Here is a 25,435-nt window from a genome sequence, read left to right as displayed (position 1 = left end):
TAAATACATAAATAAATATATAAATATTTATAATATAAATAAATATATTATAAATAATATAAACATATAATTTTTAAATGCAATTTAACTTTAATATATATACTATAAATAATATAAATACATACATTTTAAATATATAACATATATAATATAGATATATACATTTTAAATATATAAATATATAATGTATTATACGTATAAAAATATATAATCTAAATATATAAATACAATACGTTTTAGAACTTTAAAAAATTATACATACAAAATAACAAAATAAACAAACACATAAAATCTACAAAATAATTCGATCTATACTCGATATCTAAATAAATAATAGTAATTTCGTTTTAATTCTACAAATGCAGTTAGACATCACTAATTGCATACAGAACCTAATAATAATCATACTATTTTATGCCAAATTTAATTGTTTATATCATAAAGCTACTATATAATTATCCAAACTACATACCTGCATTCAGGTATTTAGGATATTCTGGTGCATGCATAGCTTCTAGATCCAATGCGGCATAAAAAATGACTCTTCGAACGGATGCTGATTTGCTAGTGCATTTGCCACTTCAGCCACATTTGTCTCCATGGTGTCATCAACTTCATCATCGTCTTCATTTGGATTAACAACCTCATAGTTGCTTTCGAACTCATCCTCCACTACAAGGGAACCGATAATTTGCAGTGGTTTTTTGATGGATTTATGGTGGTTTTAAACTGTCACAAACCAACATACCGGCGATTCTAGAAACGTTGCGGTTTAGGAGATGTAGATTTGATTTTGCAACGGTTCTAATGAACCGCTGGCACAACCACAGCAAAATCATGGATTAGCGTCGGTTGATTTAGCGGCAGTTTAAACCGCCGCTATTTGACCAACCTTGAATTCGAGGATAATCTCGCGACAGTTTTGAACCACACCGTTGTGTTTTTCAAATTTATTTAGCCACCGTTATCTGACATTTAGTATTTTTAAATTTATTTTTGGCTATTTTGTAATCGCCGCTATTTTTCCGACTAAATGGCCGCAAAAATATTGTATTTTGCACTGGGAATTAACACTTTTTTTTTAATTTGAATGTACTAGGTATTATTTTTTCTTTTGTTATTTTTGAAATTTTTTTAATATTACAAATCTTAATTATTTGTATCTGAAAAAATAAATTGATAGGTAAATGACATTAGCAAAATTATAAAGCGAATTTATATATTTATCCAAATATCAATAAAGTGTATTCCTTAATAAGAGTTGCATAACAATAAAAAATATATATTTAAAAAATTATAATATTCAATCTTGAGATATACTTTCCACTCTGTTCTTCCAACGAATTCATCCATGTAGCGACGTCTAGTGGCAGCTCCCCACCTTACCCTTGAATTTGACATCTCAGAGCACTCTCCATCGCCTGCATCTTTATCTTTCCGACTGCTACTTCATCCTCAACTGCCTGTCTTTTTGTCTTCTCGGCTTCTACCTCATCCTCTATTGCCTGCCTTTTGTCTTCTTGGCTGCTACTTTATCCTCCACTGCCTTCCTTTTTAATTTCTCGGCTACCAGCTCTACTTGTAGTTTAAGCAGCACCCTTTGGGTATCCTTTCTTTGAGCTCCATTGCTCAGTTAATGGGAATTCATACCGAAAACTTAACTAGAAGTTGATCCGATACCCATGCCACGCACTCTACCCGAGTGCTCCTTTCCGAGAGCTTGAGCAAGCGAATCATTCTGAGACAACAGTATAAAGGATTCATCATGTTGTTCAATCTCCGCAAATCTTTCCTACACACAAATAAGAAAACATAAGCATTTGTTAGCTAGTTGCTAACCACATAGACTTTCAACACAATTTAAAAAAATAAAATCTCGAGAAATAACTTAAAGATTATCAACGCAATACTTACACCAATAGCCCGAGCTGCATCATGGAGATAGGAGCCATTAGGTCGTTTGTGCGTTAAGGTCCACAACTCTCCTCCCTTGTTGTTTTGACTATAATAATATAGTTTAAAAAGTGAATATGTAGACAAAGAGAAGGTTTAAAAAGTGAGTCAAATGTAAATTACCTCTTCTTCTCCAAGCCTTGCCAAGCTTTTCGATCTGCCAGTGTGAATGTATAGCTGCTTCGATCGATTCACAGCATTTTTCCTATACTTCTCTTATCATGCCATCAAAAGTAAAGGTTACTAGACGCCATTTTTGACTAACTCAATGTAATATAAATAGACTTTTTCTGTTATGAAATAAAAATATATTATCTTTGTGTCTTCACTATTGCGATAATCAAGGTACCGTCTCCATTGATTCGCAGTAATTCCCAGTGGACGGCCTTCAATATTTTGTTCAATAGTCAGTTGTGAGTCGTAATGGTCATGGTATAACCTATTCCTCGTTTCCTTCCAAGACCTTTCTAGCATTTTTAAAATTTACGCTTGATAAGTTCTCTACTATCTTCATCAAAATGGAACATTTTCTGTAACAGTAAATTTAAATTGTTAGTAGGTGTCAAATTAAGATTCTCGAATTCTACAAAAATATAAGTTTTTACCTTTACACATTCATTATAGATCTTGTCCTTGGAGCAAACCTTTCTCCAGTCTTTCTCACAGATTAGGAATTTGGTGTAGTTAGATCCTAGCCATCTGAGAACGCCACTCAGTATACCAGCTTCAGCTCCAACTGGTTACAAGTTTCAATTGAACCTGAGTATGATCTTTCTAATGTTAGATGACTTCATAGCTTCCTTCACACTCAAATGAGCTTGTTTGTTGTACCATCGGATTTTGTAAATCATAGTTAGTCTGTGTGAGTTACTATTGTGACCAAGATGCAATGAAATCATAAGAAAATAGAATAAAAAAAATTTTATTAAATAAATTCTTGTATACCAATGATTTTAACATCCCAAAATTTAGTGGTCTTGCATCCCTTATGCTTCTGAGCCTCCGATGCAGCAAATAGGTTGTCAACGTGTTGCTCAAAAGAATCTACCTCATCTGCCTCTGGGTCTAAGTCTTCATTGTTCGGCTCTGAGTTTTGAACACCATTCGTATAAGTCTGTGGAGCAGGCAGTGGTTTGCTACAATGCGGACGAAAAGGGCGTAAAGATGAGGCTGCGGGGGCACCACCGCCACTGGATGGGGGAAATGGGCAATCCACTTGATGGGAAGATGAAGCCATAGTAGATCCTACTTGAGGTTGCTGACATGCTGTGTCTAACTTGGAAATCTTCGTGTAACGACCTATTCTGGGCATCTTAATATACTGCATTCGGATCATAACATATAGAAACAAGCATTTGAATATTTTTTTCTCATATAGAAATGCATCCATACATAAAGTAGAAAATCTTCATTGCCAAAAAATATCAGCACAACAAAAAAATTTAAGGTATAAGTGCAAACTATATGTACAAGATTTGTTATTTATCAGCACAACAGTAAATCCAAACCAAAACATAGAGAAATATGAAATCTTTGAATTAATAACAGGTTCAAGGAAAAAAATAGCAGCAACCTTCAACATAATAATGCAAGTATACTTGTTCAACCTCAACACAAAAAAAAATTATTAGGTTATATAACATATTTGATTATTTTAGTAACCGGTTATTCTAATCCAACAGAGTATTCTAGTATTACACATACTCTCACATTGGACATGGGATTGATTTCACACAAAAGGTGGCCAAGATGATGCTTAACAATCACAATCCAAAGACAATTTTGATAACTTGTGTAGGGCTGTAATTTATGTTAAGCAGGATCACAAAATACAAAAGATAGATTATTGGTTAAACTAAATATTGTACACACAAGTGATGCTTACTGTAATTTATGCATGCATAAGCAAAGTGAATTAAAGGGAGCACCTCTTTATTCATTGTAGAACAAAGCTCAAATAGTCCAGGTGTAGAAATGTAAACCGGTCTAATCCAAATAATACAAAAGAATTCTTTGAAATATGGACAGAGAAAATGATACGTAGCCTTAAACATAGAAAATTGTTATGTATTTACTTTGCAATTATTTAAATAGTGTCAATGCGTGCAACAACATGGTCATTTTTGAACATAAGGTGTCCAGATATTTAATAACTAATGGAGTGTAGAGTTTGGCAAGAAGAAGAATGTTTTAAATTTTGGGAGGAAGCATGTTTGTTTCAAAATTATTTTTTAAAAAGGAATATATAACATAACATTTTTCTCTTTTCACTTAAATTGAGTGTGTGTGGCAGAGGAATAAAGCACGAATAATGAAAGAGTCTCTTCTTCAACACTTATTTCTCCTTTAAACATGTTGTATTTCTAGAATTGCAATGTTAGGAAATCACAAGAACCAACGGCAAATAAGAATACAAATAAACTAGGTAACAATAAAAAAAGTAAAAGCAACATTGCAACAACAATATTGTGACTACCTAAATTGTATTGGCTTTACATAGTTCTCAATTTTTTATTATTTACATACAAGATTAAGAGAATCATGCATGTCAATTATAAGCTCATTAATGGCCTCACTTTCTCTGAGTAAATCAGCAACCACACAGGATGAACAAGTGGTGCTTACCGATAGCGGGAGGAATGGTATTGACGGTGAGAGAGGAACGACGGGGTCTCGGACAAAGAAAAAAGGGGCTCGAGGACAAGGGCTCGCCGCGGGGACAGAGATGTCTTCTTCCGGCCGATGATGACGACAACAGATACCGGCCTGGGGATGACGATGGGTACGGTGATGCAACAACTTCGAATATGATGTGGAGAAGAAGACCACGGCCGACGGCAAGGGATGGAGGGGCTGAACTATGAAGTTAGTAGTGGTGAGAATAATAAGGATTATGATAGTGGCAATGGGGTCTGTGATTTGAAAAGTAAAGGAATAATAGTGAAATAGTGATATATTAGGGGTCCTCATCAGGTACTAATGGTAGCATAAAAAAATATAATAAAAATAATAATAATAACAATAAAAATAATAAAAAAATAAATCATTACAGTAGGATAAGAGAATGCAAATAATAATAATAAGAAACACTAAAACAAATAATAATAATAATTATTATTATATTATTATAATTATAATTATAATTATACTAATAATGATGACAATAATTTAGGTTATAATTATAATAATAATAATTACCGATTTTAAATTAATATGAATACATTAACTTTTTTGCTTAAAATTACCGATTTTAATCAGTTAATTTTTTAAAATCCCGAGTAACATAATTAATGGTAAAAGTATAATAATGCGACTATAATAATTTTGAGCAAAATAAATTAAATCGTTAGTTTAAATTAAATTAAGTTGAAATTTTAGGTTATAAATTCTATGCGTAATGATAAATTTGTATTCTATATCGCACCCAAAATCTATATATGTCTTTTAATTAATCCATGTTATCTCTACGATGTAGTAGCCATGATAATAGACAGCAATTCTTTAAGCAGTTTTACTATTAGGGAGATATATATATTTATATTCTTTATATCATAATTACATATATAGAAGAATATCAAAAATATAAAAGCCTTGGATTCAAAGGAATTATGTCTCCAAACCATTCCAGGTTACAAAATACTAATTGCGGTAACTCAAGTCAATTTGAGTTCAATCTTCAATAAGTTCATTGCTACTTTATCAAATTCAACATCCAAATACAAGGTCATAATCAGTCACTGAGTTCAATTCAGTCCCAAATTTTTAGGAAACAAATCCAACCAAGGTCCATCAGAACTCAAAGATATCTAGTAAGAAACAATTGTAATATAAAACCCAAGTCAAACTATCAAACAAACATGAGTCAAAAAATCTCATTCTCTTTTGGTGTTTTATTGATGCCAAAAGTTAGGGTAAAAGCATTGTGTCCAGTAGAAACAACCTTATTACAACTATCGGCTGGCACGTCTTCTTCTTGCATTGAATCTTGAACTATCTCCCCTGTTTCTTCTGGAGTCTCTTGAATCTTGTCTTGAGCTAAACCTAAAAGATACATTATAGGCAATCAAGTCCAAGGTATTACAAATTATACAAAAAAAAATATGGTTAAGCTTAACACTATAAACGTCTTGTTTGGCTTATGTTCCCAAAGTCATGTAAGACCTCTTTCTATAAGAATGAATTCCTCCCAAGATGCAATTTGTAACACTCTAACTACCAAAGCTCACACTTCCGGCTGCGCGACTCTGATAGTTCGGACATTACGACGACTTTATATTATTTAATACTAAAATATGAGCCTGTTTAAAACTTTAAATCGCAATACCGATCCAAAAATACTTTCATCCGATATCATACATCCATAAATACCATACAACTTACAAAACTCATAAAGAGTACATCCATATATATACATACATATATATAAGTAATATTACAACCATAATCCAATACAATTCCTATCCCTCTTACAGATTATATCAAGATAAAGGCGAAGGTACAATAAACCATAGCTAAAACAATACAGAGCATCACAACAATTAAATAAGCTCTTCGTAACTTCTGCGCCCATATCCTGAAAGGGGAAAAATGTAGGGGGGTGAGAACATCATCCTCGAAAGGGTTCTCAGTAGAGGGTTTTTGGGAATTACTGTAATAGGATACTGGAAGATAAACTGTACCAGTGATTCATAACCGTCTTATACCTCTTTTCAAAAACAACGGTTTACAATAGAAGTAAAGTCGGAAATCTTTTCTGAAAGAGGAACCATTCAATTCTCAAAAACTCAAAAGCCTTTCAAAACGGTTTATTTATACTGAAACAAAATAGGCTTTCATATTTTATTCCAAATCAGAAACATAAAACCGAAATCAACCATCGGTTCATCTCATTCCAACCACGGCCCTAGGCCCAAACAATCCAACAATCAACCAATCACCACAGTCCAACAGAATCCCAGTAGCAAACACAAATAGGAAGTTCAAGCACAAACAAACAGTTATTACAAGTAGAACGGTTAGCAATTAATCACATAGGCAAACCAAGTATAATATGCACACCCAACCAATGTCACACAAATGCATATGATGCATGCCTGTCCCTAGTGGCTGATGATATCATCTGTCGGTTACCAAGCCAACCCGACGTGTCCGGTAGCTAACCCGGACACAGTCTCTCTATTGCGCTTTATTATCATTAGAGGGTATCTGCGCCCTGTCGCCATTAGAGGGTATCTGCGCCCTGTCGCCATTAGAGGGTATCGGTGCCCTGTCACCCTTACAACCAGAGAGAAAACACAAGCATACTCGCATACAACATTCATCTCAGCCATCCGGCTTAAGTTCACAATTCATTCAATTGCATACATGCATTTATACTCAACCATGGATCACCATCCATCTCAGCCATCCGGTTCACGGTTCAATTCAGAACCAGCCAATTTATCAATAAATACACCCCTTCGGCTTAAGTTCATAATTCATAATCAGTCATACGGCTCACAACTCATTCGGCAATCAGCCATAGTTCAATAGCATACACGGCCATTCCGGCTCACAACAAAACAACACTTCCACCATTCAACATCATCAAATTCATAAAACCGGCATTTAAGCCATAAATCACTTTTCTCAAGCCATTTCACTTTGAAATCAAATTTCAACTCTTTTTAGCCTTGGCTTTAAAGATCTCATTTCTCAAATCATCTCAGGCTCATAAGCCAAATTTACTCAAAGTGAGTTCCCTTTTTAAAACAAAGCCACTCTCGGCATTCTCTTTCCAAAACTTCCAAAACCATGGAAAGTTAAAGATTCTTTTTGGGAACATTCAAAATCACCCATCCAACAATGGGATTTTATAACAAAAGTTTCTTGTCAGAGTCCCAAGTCTTTAGGGAAGGTCAACTTATATAAATTCCTTAAAATTCATTGAAACTTTTAAAATCATAGATTCTCGGTTCAAGTAAATAAAACTGAATTTATTATGAAACCAATCATACAAAATCACAAGTTCCAACCCGGTCCAAAAATCAACTCATTTGAAACGAAACCAGTTCATTTGAATCAAACCACTTTCAGGTTTCTTTTTGGAACCCACTTTTCTAACTCTTCCAAAATGCCTCGAACTTGATTACTCAATCAAAAGTCTAAATTCCTTTAAAATCACTAAAAGCTCATTTTTATATTGAAATCAATATTAGAGCATCATTCTTTCCTTCAGTGATTCAAACTGTACAAATAGTTCGTTTCTAAATAAGCCGCACTCAACGCGTAAGGTTCATTAAATAAATTAAGCTTGAAAACATAAATATTCTCTTTATAAATCACATAATACAATTTCTCAAATCCAGCCCTTTTTAAATAACTTTTCAAACACGACTAGGATTTTGCAGAAATTTCGGCAGCACCTCCCCTAAAACTTGGACTTTTGCCACCCGGTTCGGGTCCCAACTAAACCGTTCCTCATTCCTTTTCAACAGCTCAAAACCAGAAATCAATTCAAAGCAAGCTAAATCCAACAATTGCCTCAGTGGCGTATCTCAAGGAAACCATTTCAAAATTCAACTCAATATCAACCGATTTAACTCATTTCCAAAGCTTTAAAGAATCGGTTCAGCAATAAATCATTTGTCCAAAACCAAGTCAATTAAAGTAAACCAGGCTGAGTTCAAGAGTACATTCTATTTTTCACATTCCCAAGAAAATTAACTCAAATCAATCCTCAACGGATTAAACTCGATTTCAAAGCTCTAAAAAATCAACTTCAAAACATTACATTTCACAAGCCGCACAACAATTCAGCCAAATCAACATCCATAATCATTCGAGTCAATCAAATAATACATAAGGCAGATACAATCATCAGATACACAATATCTCACATCAGTATCCACATGTAATAATTCCAATACATAAAACACAGTTTTTGGAAAGCGCCCCTACCTCAAAACGCAAAACCATAGCCCAAATGCCTCATCAAGTCCTTTCCGCCTCAAACCGAACTGACAGAAACTAAAGCCTCAGCTCCCAGCCACTTTTGCAATAACCATAGCAACACTAATCGCAACATATAATAATCAGGACTCGATCCCACGTTACCAAGACTCATTCATTAACCAAACACAACAGAATACTAACGCGAGATTATTCGAAACATAATTTCTTACCGAAATAATACAATAAGGCAGCTGCGATTCCGAACCGACCCGGGCATCAGCTCCGGCGGCGGCTAGAAGCTTCGGTGGATCAACTATAAAAACCGCGCAACATTAAAACCTTCTCGAAATCCAAAAAGGCAGAAACTTCAAATAAAACCCTTACCGGCCACTTTTTCCGGTGACAGCAGAAGTAGTCAGAAGCTCCGGCGGTGGAACTTGGTCGCGATAGTGGCGTTTCCCAGCGCCAGGGCACGGTGGCATGACTGATTTCTCCCCCGGGAATGGCTATGACAGAACCAGCTTCTCCCCCTTCCGTTCACAATCCCAGCGACAGCCACAGTGGTGGTTCTGGGCAGCTCCGGCGACAGTGGGCTCCGGCAACTCGCAGAACCCTGAGGCAGAGACAGATAGCAACTCCGGCGGCGCCAAGCTCTTTCTCGGCAAACCGAAGCAGCAGACTAGGGGGGTTTCATCTCGCTTCTTCGCTGCTGGCAAGGACAATGACTACCCAGCTCCAGCGACGGCGCGCTCGCGGTAGCAGCAGCGGTATGCAGGTGCGACGGCGGCGCCCAAGGTAGCTCCCCTCTCTCTCCACCGCGAGCTCCCTCTTTGCGTGACGCCTCCCTCTCTGGTCTCTCGCTCCCCTCTGGTCGCGACATGAACGGCGGCAGCAAGGAGTGTTCGACGGACCCGAGCAGCGCGGCGGCAGCGAGCTAGGCGGCTCCTTCCTCCCCTGCGCGCGCTCTCTCCCTTCTTGGTCTGTCTCTTTCTTCTCCTCTGGCTTCGCGCTCGCCGGCAGCGCCGCTGGGGATCACAAAAACAGCGGCGGCGGTGAGGAAGTAAGCGCGGGGCGGCAGCGACGACTGGGTAGTGGTCACGGCGCAGCCCTTCCCTCTCTGCCAGATCTCGCTTCTCAAGCTCCCTCCCCCATGATTTTCTGTTTCTGTTTCCTTCGTTGGGTTGCAGGTTTGCTGAAGGGAAGAAGAAAGGGTGGCGGCTGCTATGCTGGGAAATTAGGGTTTCATCATTTTGAAAACTAGGGTTTGTGTTAGGCTAAGGGTAGTTTAGTAATTTCAAATAAAAGTAGGGAATAATATAGTAATTGAAACTCAATTAAATTCAACACTAATTATATATAGAAAATACTATTTGTTCATCACTTTCACAAATTATTTTCAATAAAATGTCCAAATCAAATAATTATAAATAGTATAATTAATTTCTCTATTTTCCAAAATAGCAGTAATAATATTTAAAATATTATTTATCTAATCCAAATCATATAAAAATCCTTATTATTTCATAACTATCAACCTTATACTTTAAATATAGAAAATAATCCAATAATTATAAAATTGGATAATAATCATAACTTATCTCAAATCCATTAAATCAAAACTTGCCTTAATTATCTTTAATAAAATAATCTCTTAAATTAAGGCTATAAATAACTGTATGATTTGAGACTTGATCATAATAAGACTTTTCAAAAGTTCTGGGTCTTACACAATTTCAAGTTCAACAATCAAACTATTCTCATAGCATGCCTACACAATATAAAAAAGTGTAGTTTGAAGTAGTGCAATAATTGGAAGCTAGAAGTCATCAACACAACTAATCAGAGGCACTTTCCATTCAACATCAGCAATATTTCAAGCTTCGGAGAAACTAAAGAATATGCCAACTAGGAACCATGGTAACTAATTAAATAATAAAGTGCAAAAAAAACCATAACAGAAATTGAGAAGCTCGTAGTTAAATCACAAAATAAGAAATTAGGAGGCTATAGAGGAATTTTTCTCTGAAGTGCAAGTAACTGATAAAGAAAGTAGAATTTGATATGGACTAAATTAGAAACTCAATGTATTTTAAATTAGAAAAAGGTTAAACTAAACAAAACAATCCCAATCAACATCACTAGACTATCAAAAAGTTCAAGTTTGCAGTTAGATGAACATTATTTTATTAATGATTCTCCAAAAGGGATACATAATTGATCACGATAAGAAACATACATTGCAAAATAAAAATAAAATTAAAATCAAGCTCCAAATAGTTCATATTATTCTACTGTGGACAAGAACTTAGAAAAAAGCCAAAGAAAACAGAAACAACATCAGAAGAAAAGAAGAGAAACCACTACATTGAGTGGTGAGTACTAAGTAGCATGCACTTACAGCTATTATAGGTAATGAATGAACGAACTATGAAGTTAGAGAATGAACGAGACTTAGAGGTTACTAGTTATAGCAAAAAAAATAAGTAAAGAAAAATGGATAAAAAGGTGGCAATGATTAAGAAAGTGGCAGAAGCTATAATAAATCATGAAATGATTGACGAGACCGTGTTTGTAACTGGCTATAATTGTAAGATACCTCTCACAAAATTTCATGTTTCACTATTAACAAAATTACAACCACAATTTCTTTCTTTTCTCATTTATATATTATATATTTATTCAAGACTTAGTATTAAATTAGTAGTAGTACCGCAATAATGATAATAAAATAATTCAACTCCATCTCTTTTTTATGTAATGCAATGAATAGTAATATTCCACCTGAGTTCTCATAAATCACAATGTCTTGTCTACTAATTAAGGATATATATCATAAAGAGACATAACATAACCACTTGGGCAGTGACTAATTTGTGAATTGCAATTGTTATAAACAATTACTATCTTGTTTGATTTCTCTATTATAAAAATGAAAAGTATGAGCTAAAAATTCATACAAATGAAATAGAACCAACACTTTCAACATGAAACCAAGAGCATGTGTTAATAGGAAATTTCATAATTTGGCTTTGCTAAACTATTGAGGATATAAAGCACTTCTCTTTTACAGAAAAAGATTGGGTGGTGAAGGGATCTTCCTTGTTCTTGAATTGAATTAGTAGGAAGAAGTCAGTCACTAAACATATATTTGTTTCAGTTTTCATAAATTTGAGTTGAAAAATATTTATAGAAGACTTGGTCACCATCAAAATATTCCGTTTGGAGCATGCCGTGCGCTGAGGGGCTAAGTGGCTAAATAAATGGAAAGACACAATATATTTGAGTGCCACCTCGTTGTGATATATGATTCGCATCAACGGCAACCTCTAACAATAATAACATGCATTTGGACATGTAACAGCACGGGTCAAAGTACTTTGATATTGATAATTCATACACTTGGTTCTCAAATCCAAACTTTACCTTCACTTCCTCCAGTATTTGGTGCGAAAGAAATATCTCTATGCTTGTTATGAACCCAAAGCCAAATTTCTTGAGGTACTTTGCTCTGAATTGAATCAATTCTTACAATATTGAGAGTCTCAAAAAATGTAAGACATTTGGCTGCATCTTTTGTTTACAGGATAATAAAACCACTAAATTGACGGTGGCAGTTCGAAATAGTAAAAGATCCTTTTTACAAGCAAACATATGAGATCGTACCATCCTAATTTCTCCATGCGCTATACTAATAGCATCACCTAGGTGCCTGTGTGCTGAGAATGCATCCAGCCATGAATTAATAGGCGACTTGTTGAACCAAAAGTCTTTTACGAATGATGTTGTGTGCTCCAGCGAAGAGAACGAAGATGCCTGTTCCATCGCCTTGCAAAACGAGATGCTAGAGCCGCAAAAAAAGAGGTCCTTTCTTCCAATTTTCTGGGTAAGTCCGATCATGTCAATCAATATATAACTCCACGTACAGTAGGTTAAACAAATGACAAATTAAATAACTTTAAGATGAAATAGATTATTAATATCATTTTCCAGGTGGATCAATTGTCACTAATGAGTAATATAATTCAAGTGTTTCCATGTTCTAATTTATATTATATGCTAGTTGCTAATTAATAATATTGCAAGTGTCTAACTCTCAACTAAACTATACATAGAATAATAGTGTACATGTTCTATATTGGTAACAAAATACATCTATAAATCGGCAGCCTCTTCGCAAGTATTAATGGCATCAGTGGTAGGTTCCTTTAAATCGCCGTCCCTTCTCAATGACAAACCTTTGACGTCACACTCAAACAACCCAGTCAAACTCGGTTGGGGAGAAATTTTGACCTGACAGTGTTCATTGTCTTCACTCATTGTTCATACCCTGGGTCAAGTTACGCAGCCCAGGTTAATCGAAGACAAAAGTGACCGACCTCTTTAGGTTGGATCGCACCCGACCTCTCCTTAAAGAGCTCAGACAAATCACTATAAAGGCCCAAGTAGGCCCAAACAGAGGGACACAGCCCACTCCGAAGGAGGTTGGCCTAAAAGATAAGATGACTTCACTCAAAGATAAGATAAGATAACTAATCTTATCTAGAAAGGTCAGCCCGCACCACTATAAATACACTGGAGCACCCATGTATAACTCATATTCTGATTCTACACAAAAAACCTGCTTAAAGCCCATGCTAACTTAAGCATCGGATTCTCTTGCAGGTACCACCACCCTCTGGTGATCAAGGATCAGCAGCACCACCAGATCCAACAAGTCGGACACGACAGCTCCGGCCACTACAGCAGATCTCATCCGAGATCGACCTTCAGTTTCAGGTAACCCTTGGAACATTGGCGCCGTTGTCGGGGAACCTGGAAGTCATTCCATCATCATGGCGGACAACCTTGACAACGACCACAACTCTGATTTGGAAAACAGAACACCGCATAAGAACGCGGACATCACACCGAAAGATACATCTCAACCAAACGGAGATAAGCATTCGCCAAATACAAAAATCCTGGATGCTCTACACACTCAACAAGATCGTCTCAAACAGCTCGAAAAAGAGGTCAAGCATCAACGAGAAGTTGAGAGGGACCTCCGGAGAGCTAGAAGACAAGCTCCTAAAGCTCGAGGCTGATCTCAAAGCTAAAACCGTTCAATCCAGTCACGATGACAGCTCCCACAAGGACCAAGATCCCTTTACCAAAGAAATCATGAAAGCTAAAGTTTCAAAGGATTTTAAAGCTCCCGACATGACTCCATACGACGGTACCTCTGATCCAAGCCATCATCTCAGCAATTTCAGAAGCAGAATGTATCTCACTGACGCCTTGGACGCCATTCGATGCAAAGCCTTCCCAACTACCCTAACAAAGACAGCAATAAAGTGGTTCAACAGTTTGCCTCTTAGATCCATCACAAGTTTTGACGACTTAGCCAAAAAATTCCTTGCCAGATTCTCCATCCAGAAGGACAAAGCCAAACACGCCCCAAGCCTATTAGAGATCAGCAAGGAGATCAAAAAAGTCTTCGTAATTACATGGAAAGATTCAACAAAGCGTGTCTGGACATACAAAGTCTGCCAACAGAAGGAGCCATCATGGGTCTCATCAATGGACTGCGAGAGGGACCCTTTAGCCACTCCATATCAAAAAAGCATCCAACATCTCTAAACGAGGTACAAGAATGGGCAGAAAAGTATATTAACATTGAGGAGAATTCTCGACTAGGAAAAACCTCAAAACCTGGATTCTCCTACCCCTCTCGGGGCAAGGATAAAGAGTCCAAGAAAAAAAAAAGATCAACCCAGTGAGAAGCCTAGAAAGTACCACAATTACACCCCTCTTCGGGTGTCTTTTGTAGATGTTTACCGAGAAATATGCAACACTGAGAAGATCCCACCATCCCGGCCAATCAAAAATAAAAGAGGAGGGGAAAGTCGGACAGAATACTGTGAATACCACCGAATTTACGGACATCCTACTAACGAGTGCTTCGACCTAAAGAATGTCATAGAGAAATTGGCAAGAGAAGGACGACTAGATCGGTACTTAGCCAACAAAGCGGATGAATCAAGAAAAAGAAGAATGGATGAAGAGGTCGGACGGGCTGAATGACCACCCTACACTCCTGAGAGACATGTTCATATGATAAATGGAAGATTCGCAGGAGGAGGGATCTCTAAATCATCTCGCAAAAGACACCTTAAAGAGGTATATCATGTCGGTGAAGGAGAGAGGTTATCCGATCTCCCCACTATTACCTTTACCCGAGAAGATGCAACAGGCATCATCCCGGGGCATGATGTTTCCAAGGTCATTACTATCATATTGGCCAACGCTAATCTCCACAGAACACTGATAGATCAGGGAAGCTCTGCAGATATCTTGTTTAAATCCACCTTTGACAAACTCGATTTGCAAGATAAAGAGCTCAGAGCATATCCAAATAGCTTGTTCGGTCTGGGAGACTGTTCATGCCCTGGGTCAAGCTGCACGACTCGGGCTGATTAAAGACAAGTCGACCGACCTCTTCAGGTCTGGATTCCCCGACCTCTTCTTAAAGAGTTCGGCCAAATCACCAGAGGGGGCCTAAACAGGCCCAAATGAAGAAACACAGCCCAATCTAAAGGCAGTTATAGCCTAGAAAGATAAAGGCGGTTCCCCAGAAGATAAGATGACCTCACTTAAAGATAAAAGATAAGATAACTAACTTATCTTATTTAGAAAGGTCAGCCTACACTACTATAAATACACTGGAGCACCCAGGTATAACTCATACTCTGATTCTACTAAAAAACCTGCTTAAAGCCCATGCTAACTTAAGCATCGGAGTCTCTTGCAGATACCACCACCCTCCGGCGACCAAGGATCAGTAGCACCAAACCCGATAAATCGGACACGACAGCTCCGGCCACCACAACAGATCTCGACCAAAGATCGACCTACAGTTTCAGGTAACCCACGAACGACATTGACAACGATCACAACTCTGATTTGGAAAACAAGACGCCGCACAAGAATGCGGACACCGCACCCAAAGACACATATCAGCAAAACGGAGAAAAGCATTATCCAAATACAGAAATTTTAGAAGCCCTCCGAGAACAACAAAATCGGCTCAAACAGCTCGAACAGTAGGCCGAATTCCAGCGTGAAGCCGAAAGAAGCCTCCGAAGAGAAACTAGGCGACGTCGAGAGTTAGAGGACAAGCTCCTAAAACTCGAAGCAGACCTAAAAACCAAAACCATCCAACCCGGACACGAGAACAACTCCCCCAAAGATCAAGATCCTTTCACCAAAGAAATCATGAACGCTAAAGTTCCGAAGGATTTTAAAGCTCCCGACTTGACCCCATACGATGGTACCTCCGATCCAAGCCATCATCTCAGCAATTTCAGAAGCAGAATGTATCCCATTGATTCCTCGGATGTTATTCATTGCAAATCATTCCCGACAACCCTAACAAAGACAGCTATTAAGTGGTTCGACAGTCTGCCTCCCAAATCCATCACAAGTTTTGATGACTTAGCCAAGAAGTTTCTTGCTAGATTTTCCATTTAGAAGGACAAAGCCAAACACGCCCCAAGCCTATTAGGAATCAAACAAGGAGATCGGGAGAGCCTTCGATCTTACATGGAAATATTCAACAAAGTATGCTTGGACATACAAAGCCTACAAACAGAAGCAGCCATCATGGGTCTCATCAATGGCCTGTGAGAAGGACCCTTTAGTCACTCTATATCAAAGAAACACCCAACATCTTTAAATGAAGTACAAGAACGGGAAGAGAAGTATATCAACATGGAAGAAAATTCTCGGTTAGGAGAGACCTCAAAATCCGGATTCTCCTACTCTTCCCGGGATAAGGATAAAGAGTCCAGGAAAAAAAAAGATCAACACAGAGAGAAGCCTAAAAAATACCACAATTACACCCCCTCTTCGGGTGTCTCTTGTGGACGTTTTCCGAGAAGTATGCCACACTGAGAAGATTCCACCACCTCGTCCAATCAAAAGCAAAAAAGGAGGGGAAAATCGGACAGAATACTGTGAATACCACCGAATCTACAGACATCCTACAAACGAGTGCTTCGACTTAAATAATGTCATAGAAAAATTGGTAAGAGAAGGACGACTAGATCGATACTTAGCCAACAAAACGGATGAACCCAAAAAAAGAAGAAGGGACGAAGAGGTCGGACGAGCTGAACGACCACCCCGCACCCCGGAGAGGCACGTTCACATGATAAATGGAGGATTCGCAGGAGGAGGGATCTCCAAATCATCTCACAAAAGGAACCTTAAAGAAGTATATCACGTGGGAGGAGGAGAAGGATCACCCGACATCCCTACTATTACTTTTACCCAGGAAGACGCGGCAGGCATCATCCCGGGACATGATGATCCCATGGTAATTACTATCATATTGGCCAATGCCAACCTCCACCGCACACTGGTGGACCAAGGAAGCTCGGCGGATATCTTGTTTAAATCCGCCTTCGACAAACTCGGCCTACAAGAAAAAGAGCTCAGAGCATATCCAAACAGCTTGTTTGGACTAGGAGACACTCCAATCCAACCCCTTGGATATATATCACTACACACAACCTTTGGAAAGGAAACCCAATCAAGGACACTCAACATAGACTACATCGTAGTAGACGTGAACTCAGCCTACAATGCCTTGATAGGTCGGACAACGCTAAATCAGCTTACTGCAGTAGTTTCGACTCCACATCCATGCATGAAGTTTCCAACCCCAGAAGGGATAGCCACGATAAAAGGAGACCAGAAAATTGCACGACGCTGTTACAATGAAAGTCTGAACCTTAGAGGCAAAGGAGAAGAAATCAACAGTATCAAAACTTCGTGCACAACCGGAGGGCGAGATCGAGGAAGTCCAGATCGGAGATATCCCAGATAAAACAACAAATATTAGGGCGACTTTGAAAAGAGACATAAAGGAGTATCTGATACAGTTCCTAAGAGATAACGCCAACCTCTTTGCATGGAAGGCCGCAGACATGCCAGGCATAGATCCCAAACTAATGTGCCACAAACTGGCAGTATACCCAGGATCCCGGCCAGTACAACAGAAGCGTCGGAAGCTCGGACCAGAGAGATCCCAAGCTGTGGAAGAACAGGTACGAGCTCTACTGGAGGCAGGATTCATAAGAGAAGTCAAGTACCCACTATGGGTAGCCAACGTTGTATTGGTGAAAAAGTCAAATGGGAAATGGCGGATGTGCACTGATTACACCGATCTGAATAAAACCTGTCCAAAAGATCCTTATCCACTCCCAAGTATAGACACTCTAGTGGATGCCTTCTCTGGATACAAGTACCTTTCCTTCATGGATGCTTATTCGGGATATAATCAAATCCCAATGTACCCACCTGATCAAGAAAATTCCTCATTCCTAACCCCAAAAGCAAATTACCGTTATGTCGTCATGCCATTCGGACTCAAAAACGCAGGAGCTACCTACCAAAGATTAATGAATAAGGTCTTCGCAGACCATATCAGGAAACTCATGGAGGTATATATAGACAACATGTTGGTAAAAACACAAAGTGAGGAGTCATTATTGTCCGACCTCGCCAAAGTGTTCGACACCATCAGAAAGCATGTCATGTGACTTAATCCCACAGAGTGTACCATTGCAGTAAAAGCCGGAAAATTCCTGGGTTTCATGCTAACACAACGAGAAATTGAGGCGAACCCGGATAAATGCCGAGCTATACTTAACATGAAAAGTCCGACCTACGTCAAAGAAGTACAACAACTCAACAGAAGACTGGCAGCCTTGTCCAGATTTCTACCCGGATCGGGCATAAGATCTCTCCCCTTTTACGCCACACTAAGGAAGGGAAAGAGGTTTGAATAGACCACAGAGTGCGAACAAGCCTTCCAGGATTCTAAAAAATTCTTGGGACAACCACCCATCCTTACTCGACCACGGGAAGGAGAAGCACTCATATTATACCTCGTAGTGGGAAGTCGGGCAATAGCCTCAGCACTAGTCAGAGAAGACGAAAGTGGGCAACAACCCATCTACTTCATCAGCAAAGCCCTACAAGGGGCCGAACTGAACTATCAAAAGATAGAAAAGTTCGCCTACGCTCTCATACTAACTTCTCAACGACTTCGCCCATATTTTCAAGCTCACACCATCAAAGTTCGGACTAACCAACCCATGGAAGGCATTCTACAGAAGACAGACTTAGCTGGAAGAATTCTACAGTGGGCAGTCGAGTTATCTGAATTTGATCTTCAATATGAAGCTCGGACGGCCATCAAGTCTCAGAATTTGGCCGATTTCATTGCTGAGTACACTGACACCCCGGGAACTCCTACAAAATGGAATCTTTATGTAGACGGCTCTTCAAACAAAACTAGGAGTGGTGTGGGCGTGATAATAAAAAGCGATCCGGGAACCCAAATCGAACTCTCCCTAAAGTTCGAGTTCCCTGCTTCAAATAATCAGGCCGAATACGAGACATTACTAGCCGGTTTGAGGCTGGCCAAGGAGGTTGGAGTTCAAAAACTTATCATCTTCAGCGATTCACAAGTAGTCACCTCACAAATAGGAAGGAGCTACCAAGCTAAGGACCCTACCATGAAAAAGTACCTGGACAAAACTAGGGAACATCTCAGACAACTCGGGGAATATGAGGTCCACCACATACCTCGGGAACATAATGCTCGAGCTGATGCACTTTCAAAATTAGCCAGCACCAAACCAGGAGGTAATAATAAAAGCCTCATCCAGGAAATACTGCAGAGCCCATCAATTTCAGAGGAAGAAAAGGTCCTAGCCATATTAGGACAGGATCAAGGATGGATGACCCCCATAATCAACTACCTCAAATTAGAGATACTCCCTGCAGATAAGAAAGAGGCAAAGAGACTAAGATGAGAGGCACAGTACTATACCATCATAAATAACATCCTATACAAGAGGGGATCTCCACACCCTTATTAAAATATGTGCCGACCTCCAACACAAAGGAGGTTTTGGAAGAAATACACAGTGGCATATGTGGCAACCATCTGGGAGCGCGAGCTCTCTCCAAAAAGTACTCTAAGCCGGATTCTTTTGGCCGACTTTGCAAAAAGAAGCAACCGAGTTCGTTAAGACATGCCCACTGTTCATGCCCTGGGTCGAGCTGTACGACCCGGGCTGAGTGAAGACAAGGCGACCGACCTCTTCAGGTCAGGACTATCCGACCTCTTCTTAAAGAGCTCGACCAAATCACCAGGAAAGCTCAAAAAGGGCCCAAATAGAGGAACATAATCCAAATCCAAAGGCAACCCAAGCCTAAAGAGATAAGGGCAGTTTCCTTGAAGATAAGATGACTTCACTCAAAGATAAGATAAGATAACTATCTTATCTCCAGAAAGGTCACTCTACACTACTATAAATACAATGGAGCACCCAGATATAACTCATACTCTGATTTTACTAAAAAAACCTGCTAAAAGTCCATGCTAACTTAAGCATCAGAGTCCCTTGCAGGTACCACCATCCTCCGGTGACGAAGGATCAGCACTACCACCAAGTCCAACAAGTCGGACACGGCGGCTCCGATCACCATCATCAAGGCAGACACAACTGCGCCGACCAGCACAGAAGATCTTGTCTGAGATCGGCCTACAGTTTCAGGTAACCCACGGAACATTGGCGCCGTTGCCGGGGAACTTGGAAGTCATCCCATCACCATGGCAGACAACCTTAACTACGACCACGACTCTGACCTAGAAGATAGGACACTGCACAAGAACGCAGACACCACACCCAAAGATACGCTTCAACCAAACAAAGACAAGAACTCGCCAAATTTAGAAATCATGGAGGTACTTCAAACTCAACAAGATCGCCTCAAACAGCTCGAAAAAGAGGCCAAACGTCAACGAGAAGCTGAAAGAAACCTCCAGAGAGAAACTAGGCGATGCCGAGAGTTAGAGGATAAACTCCTAAAACTCGAAGCCGACCTCAAAAACAAGACTATACAATCTAGTCATGAAGATAACCCCCGCAAAGATCAAGACCCATTCACCAAAGAGATTATGAAAGCCAAAGTCCCAAAGGACTTCAAAGCTCCCGACATGACCCCATACGATGGCACATCAGATCCAAGCCATCATCTTAGTAATTTCAGAAGCAGGATGTATCTCACTGATGCCTCAAATGCAATTCTTTGCAAAGCCTTCCCGACTACCTTAACAAAAACAGCTATTAAATGGTTCGCAATCTGCCCCCAAGGTCCATCACAAGCTTTGACGACTTAGCTGGAAAGTTTCTTTCCAGATTCTCCATCCAGAAGGACAAAACCAAGCACGCCCCGAGCCTGTTAGGGATCAAGCAAGGAGATCGGGAAAGTCTTTGCAACTATATGGAAAGATTCAACAAAGCATGTCTGGACATACAAAGTCTGCCAACCGAAACAGCCATTATGGGCCTGGTGCACGAAATTGTGATCTTCAATGGCGCCAACAACTTGGTACGCACAATTGTAATCTCAACTCTTTGTCACAACTAACCAGCAAGTGCACTGGGTCGTCCAAGTAATAAACCTTACGTGAGTAAGGGTCGATCCCACGGAGATTGTCGGCTTGAAGCAAGCTATGGTCATCTTGTAAATCTCAGTCAGGCGGATTCAAATGGTTATGGAGAATTGATAATTAAAAGATGAATAAAACATAAAATAAGATAGAGGTAATTATGTAATTCATTGGTGAGAATTTCAGATAAGCGCATGAAGATGCTTTGTTCCTCCTGAACTTCTGCTTTCCTATTGTCTTCATCCAATCATTCATACTCCTTTCCATGGCAAGCTGTATGTTGGGTTTCACCGTTGTCAATGGCTACCTCCTGTCCTCTCAGTGAAAATGGTCCAAATGCGCTGTCACCGCACGGCTATCATCTGTCGGTTCTCGATCATGTTGGAATAGGATCCATTGATCCTTTTGCGTCTGTCACTATGCCCAACACTCGCGAGTTTGAAGCTCGTCACAGTCATCCCTTTCCCAGATCCTACTCGGAATACCACAGACAAGGTTTAGACTTTCCGGATCTCAGGAATGGCCGCCAATAATTCTAGCCTATACCACGAAGGTTCCAATCTTAGATTAGAAACCCAAGAGATACACATTCAAGCTTGTTTGCATGTAGAACGGAAGTGGTTGTCAGGCACGCGTTCATAGGTGAGAATGGTGATGAGTGTCACATAATCATCACATTCATCATGTTCTTGAGTGCGAATGAATATCTTGGAGAAGAAACAGGCTTGAGTTGAATAGAAAAACAATAGTAAGACTAATCAAAGATTCCAAGATGAAAATACAATAGCAAAAGGTCCTATTTATAGAGAACTAGTAACTTAGGGTTTACAGAAATGAGTAAATGATGCAGAAATCCACTTCCAGGCCCACTTGGTGTGTGCTTGGGCTGAGCGTTGAAGCTTTCACATGTAGAGACATTTCTTGGAGTTAGACGCCAGCTTTGGTGCCAGTTTGGGCGTTTAACTCCAGCTTTTATGCCAGTTCTGGCGTTTTGACGCCAAAATTTTTATGCTGACTTGGAACGCCGGTTTGGGCCATCAAATCTCGGGCAAAGTATGGACTATTATATATTTCTGGAAAGCCCAGGATGTCTACTTTCCAACTCAATTGAGAGCGCGCCAATGGGGCTTTTGTAGCTCCAGAAAATTCACTTCGAGTGCAGGGAGGTCAGAATCCAACAGCATCTGCAGTCCTTTTTCAGCCTCTAAATCAGATTTTTGCTCAAGTCCCTCAATTTCAGCCAGAAAATACCTGAAATCACAGAAAAATACACAAACTCATAGTAAAGTCCAGAAATATGATTTTTATTTAAAAACTAATAAAAATATAATAAAAACTAACTAAAACATACTAAAAACTACCTAAAAATAATGCCAAAAAGCCTATAAATTATCCGCTCATCACAACACCAAACTTAAATTGTTGCTTGTCCCCAAGTAACTGAAAATCAAATAGGATAAAAAGAAGAGAATATACTAAAAATTCCAAAATATCAATGAAACTTAGCTCCAATTAGATGAGCGGGACTAGTAGCTTTTTGCCTCTGAACAGTTTTGGCATCTCACTTTATCCTTTGAAGTTTAGAATAATTGGCATCTATAGGAACTCAGAATTTAGATAGTGTTATTGATTCTCCTAGTTCAGTATGTTGATTCTTGAACACAGTTACTTTATGAGTCTTGGCCGTGACCCTAAGCATTTTGTTTTCCAGTATTACCACCGGATACATAAATGCCACAGACACATAAATGGGTGAACCTTTTTAGATTGTGACTCAGATTTGCTAGAGTCCCCAATTAGAGGTGTCCAGAGCTCTTAAGCACACTCTTTTTGCTTTGGACCACGACTTTAACCGCTCAGTCTCAAGCTTTTCACTTGACACCTTCACGCCACAAGCACATAGTTAGGGACAGCTTGGTTTAGCCGCTTAGGCCAGGATTTTATTCCTGTGGGCCCTCTTATCCACTTATGCTCAAAACCTTGGATCTTTTTTATTTTACCCTTGCCTTTTGGTTTAAAAGGTTATTGGCTTTTTCTTCTTGTTCTCTTTTTTTTTCTTCTCTTTTTTTCTCTTTTTTTTTCGCAAGCCTTGTTTTTCACTGCTTTTTCTTGCTTCAAGAATCAATTTTATGATTTTTCAGATTATCAATAATATTTCTCCTTTTTCATCATTCTTTCAAGAGCTAACAATTTTAACATTCATAAACAACAAATTCAAAAATATGCACTGTTCAAGCATTCATTCAGAAAATAAAAAGTATTGCCACCACATCAAAATAATTAAACTAGTTTCAAGGATGAATTCGAAATCATGTACTTCTTGTTCTTTTGTTTTTAGATCATTTTTCATTTTAAGAAAAGTGATGGATTCATAGGACATTCATAGCTTTAAGGCATAGACACTTAGACACTAGTGATCATGTAATAAGACACAAATATAAATAAAACATAAAGCATAATTTTCAAAAAAAACAGAAAAATAAGAACAAGGAAATTAAAGAACGGGTCCACCTTAGTGATGGCGGCTTGTTCTTCCTCTTGAAGATCTTATGGAGTGCTTGAGCTCCTCAATGTCTCTTCCTTGCCTTTATTGCTCCTCCCTCATGACTCTTTGTTCTTCTCTAATTTTATGGAGGAGGATAGAATGCTCTTGGTGCTCCACCCTTAGTTGTCCCATATTGGAACTTAATTCTCCTAGGGAGGTGTTGATTTGCTCCCAATAGTTTTGTGGAGGAAAATGCATCCCTTGAGGCATCTAAGGGATTTCATGATGAGGAATTTCCTCATGCTCTTGGTGAGGTTCATAAGTGGGCTCTCTTGTTTGCTCTATCCTTTTCTTAGTGATGGGCTTGTCCTCATCAATGAGAATATCTTCCTCTATGTCAATTCCAGCTGAATTGCAGAGGTGACAAATGTGATGAAGGAAGACTAACCTTGCCAAAGTAGAGGACTTGTCCGCCACCTTGTAGAGTTCTAGGGATATAACCTCATGAACTTCTACTTCCTCTCCAATCATGATGCTATGGATCATGATAGTCCGGTCTATAGTAACTTCAGACCGGTTGTTAGTGGGTATGATTGAGCGTTGGATGAAGTCTAACCATCCCTAGCCACGGGCTTGAGGTCATGCCTTCTTAGTTGAATCGGCTTCCCTCTTGAATCTCTCTTCCATTGAGCACCCTCTTCACAAATGTCTATGAGGACTTGGTCTAACTTTTGATCAAAGTTGACCCTTCTAGTGTAGGAGCGTGCATCTCCTTGCATTATGGGCAAGTTGAATGCCAACCTTACATTTTCCGGACTGAAATCTAAGCATTTCCCCCGAACCATTGTAAGCCAATTCTTTGGATCCGGGTTTACACTTTGATCATGGTTCTTGGTGATCCATGCATTGGCATAGAACTCTTGAACCATTAAGATCCCGACTTGTTGAATGGGGTTGGTGAGAATTTCCCAACCTCTTCTTCGAATCTCATGTTGGATCTCCGGATATTCACCCTTTTTGAGCTTGAAAGGGACCTCGGGGATCACCTTCTTCTTGGCCACAACTTCATAGAAGTGGTTTTGATGCACCCTTGAGATGAATCTCTCCATCTCCCATGACTCGGAGGTGGAAGCTTTTGCCTTCCCTTTCCTCTTTCTAGAGGTTTCTCTGGCCTTAGGTGCCATAAATGGTTATGAAAAAACAAAAAGCAATGCTTTTACCACACCAAACTTAGAATGTTTGCTCGTCCTCGAGCAAAAGAAGAAAGAAAATAGTAGAAGAAGAAAATAGAGGAGATGGAGGGGGTTTAGTGGTTTGGCCAAGGGGGATAAGTAGTGTGTATGATGTGTGAAAATAAAGGAGTGAAGATTGGTTTATATAGGAGTGGAGAGAGGGGTAGGGTTCGGCCATGTATGGGTGGGTTTAGGAGGGAAAGTGGTTTGAATTTGAATGGTGAGGTAGGTGGGGTTTTATGATGGATGGATGTGGATTGGTGAAGAGATTATGGAGAAGAGGGTAGGATTTGATAGGTGAGGGGTTTTTGGGGAAGAGGT

General features: G+C 39.2%; 1 long non-coding RNA gene across 3 annotated transcripts; it reads right to left on the bottom strand.

Moving 5' to 3' along the window:
* Positions 1 to 1,202: 1,202 nt before the first annotated feature.
* Positions 1,203 to 4,959, bottom strand: LOC112733182 (uncharacterized). Of its 3 annotated transcripts, none has more exons than XR_011869942.1 (6): positions 4,579 to 4,959; positions 2,899 to 3,274; positions 2,559 to 2,770; positions 2,077 to 2,483; positions 1,915 to 2,002; positions 1,203 to 1,792 (listed from the first exon to the last, which is right to left on the bottom strand). It is a non-coding gene; the product is annotated as an uncharacterized lncRNA (long non-coding RNA). The 3 variants fall into 3 exon arrangements; XR_003813178.2 differs by having other exon boundaries at positions 2,559 to 2,712; XR_011869943.1 differs by having other exon boundaries at positions 1,203 to 1,787; positions 2,559 to 2,712.
* Between the last annotated feature and the right edge of the window lie 20,476 nt (positions 4,960 to 25,435).

This window comes from Arachis hypogaea, chromosome 13 (genome assembly GCF_003086295.3).
Source record: "Arachis hypogaea cultivar Tifrunner chromosome 13, arahy.Tifrunner.gnm2.J5K5, whole genome shotgun sequence".
Lineage (NCBI taxonomy): Eukaryota > Viridiplantae > Streptophyta > Magnoliopsida > Fabales > Fabaceae > Arachis > Arachis hypogaea.
Note: the sequence above shows the minus strand (reverse complement) of the source record. Positions and strands in the feature narration are given on the sequence as shown.